Source organism: Penaeus japonicus, unplaced genomic scaffold (assembly GCF_977035675.1).
Source record: "Penaeus japonicus unplaced genomic scaffold, GWHDUDI00000001_assembly GWHDUDI00000015, whole genome shotgun sequence".
Taxonomy (NCBI): Eukaryota; Metazoa; Arthropoda; class Malacostraca; order Decapoda; family Penaeidae; genus Penaeus; species Penaeus japonicus.
This window is the reverse complement of record NW_028234417.1, coordinates 37,966,571-37,969,116: the sequence shown is the minus strand read 5'-3', so window position 1 is coordinate 37,969,116 and position 2,546 is coordinate 37,966,571.

Here is a 2,546-nt window from a genome sequence, read left to right as displayed (position 1 = left end):
ATAAACAAACACGAAGATTCAATTTTCGTAAAAGAGGGGAAGGACGATAGAAGAATATGACACACAGGCAGGGATCACACACACACATATACACACACACGTACACACACACACACACACACACAGAGACACACACAGAAACACACACACATACACATACACAGAAACACACACACACACACGGAAACATACGCACACACACATGCACTCAGAAACACACACACACACACATACACTCACAAATACACACACACACAAAAACACACAGAAACACACACATACACTCACAAACACACACACACTCTCACAAATACACACACTAAACAAACGTACAGGAGCCACACAATATTGCATACAAACAAGCACACGTTCACAGCCATTTACACCAAAGATAAACAAACAAACACACAAACAAACACACATTTCAACAAAAACCTTTCTCACCAACTTCCCATATCGTCCCCTCTAACCCCCCCACCCCCTCCATCTTCCCTCCCCTCCCTCCCTCCTCCCTCTCTCCTAATTAATTCCCTCCTCTCCTCCCCTTCCCCCTCCCCCTCCCCCCACCCCCTCAGTCTCATGATAATGCAAGTCATTCATGCGGAAATATTTCGTATCTTTTGTATTTCTTTGTTTGTTTTCTCCCTCCGATATGTTCCGGTAATTATCGGATGACATGCGTGTGGCAATATTCCTCAGTGCCAACTTCGAGGGTCAGGGAAAAGGGGCTGAGGGGTGGGGGGGGTGGGGAGTGGGGAGGGAGGGGGGAAGAGGGTGAAGGGAAAGGGGTTGAGGGGTTGGGGAGGGGGATTGGGGAGGGGGGAAGAGGGTGAAGGAAAAGAGGCTGAGGGGGGGAGGGAATGGGGAGTGGGGAGGGGGGAAGAGGGTGAAGGAAAAGGGATTGAGAGGTTGGGGAGTGGGGAGGGGGGGGAAAGGGTGAAGGGAAAGGGGCTGAGGGGGGGATTGGGGAGGGGGGGAAGAGGGTGAAGGGAAAGGAGCTGAGGGGGGTGGGGAGGGGGGGGGAGAAGGTGAAGGAAAAGGGATTGAGAGGTTGGGGAGGTGGGGGGAGAAGGTGAAGGGAGAGGGGAGAGAGGGGTAGGGGGAAAGGGGAAAAGGGTGAAGGGAAAGGGAAGGAGGAGGAGGAGGGAGACGGAAGGAAAGGGAGGTGTAAGGAAAAGAGAGAGAGGGGAGGAGAGAGGGAGGGGAGACACGGAGGTAAGGGAAGAGAAAGAGAGAGTAGGAGAGGAGAGACAGAGAAGATAAAGAAGCAGAAGAAGAGAAGAGAAAAGAAATAAAAGAGAGGAGGAGAGAAAGAGGAGAGAAAAACAAGAGCGAAGGAAAATGAGGCATTCAAGGGAAGAGGAAGAGAAACAGGGAGGAAGGGGAGGGAGAGGAAGAAAGGGAAGAGAAAGAGAGAGAGAAAGATAGAAAGAGAGAAAGAGAGAGAAAGAGAGAGAGAGAGAGAGAGAGAGAGAGAGAGAGAGAGAGAGAGAGAGAGAGAGAGAGAGAGAGAGAGAGAGAGAGAGAGAGAGAGAGAGAGAGAGAGAGAGACATGGAGTGAGAAGAGAGAGAGAGAGAGAGAGAGAGAGAGAGAGAGAGAGAGAGAGAGAGGAGAAGTTAAAAGAAGAGAGAGAGGAGAGGAGTGAGAGAGAGAGAGAGTGTAGAGAGAGAGAAGAGTGTGAGAGAGTGAGAGAGAGAGTGTAAGAGAGTAGAAGAGAGAGAGAGAGGAGAGAGAAGAGAGAGACGAGAGAGGAGAGAGAGAGAAGAGAGAGAGAGTAGGTAGAAGAATTTAGAAGAGAGAGAAAGAGAAAGAGAGAGAGAGAGAGAGAGAGAGAGAGAGAGAGTAAGAGAGAGAGAGAGAGAAAGAGTAAGAGAGAAAGAGAAAGATAGATAGATAGATAGAGAGAGAGAGAGAGAGAGAGAGAGAGAGAGAGAGAGAGAGAGAGAGAGCGTGGGAGAAAGGGAGACAGAAAGGAGAGAGAATACCAAAAGTAGAAGAATAAACATGAGCTAATGTCATTAACTCACATTATTACCTCCATACTTTATAATCAATGACTAAGTATGAAAATCAATAATCCTTAATTATTCTTCATTAGCACATATCCTCAGTGTATGAATTGCTTCTAATTGATAAATAGTTAATGTAAGTATTGATTTTATGTAGATGTTTATTCAAGAACAATTGAATAGTGTTGTTAATTTCCATAAGAAAAGAAGGATCGACGGAATAATAACGATTTAATTATATACAAAATTTACATTGATATTGATACTGAAATAGCAATGTTTGGTCGCAATGGTAGAAGTAAAATAATCAAATTTATGATAGTGATGATAATTATCTTGATTATTGCAGTGAAGGTGATGACAACGATTGCAATATCAAGATAATGATTATCGTTATGATCTAAATAATGGTGAAGTATAATACTAAAGATAACACAATTGTAAAATTATGTTATAGAAAAAACAGTCTTTGTTTTATTGTTGGTGAATAATATTCCAACGGTGACATGAAAGAGTATTTACATCCCTTCCTCCCT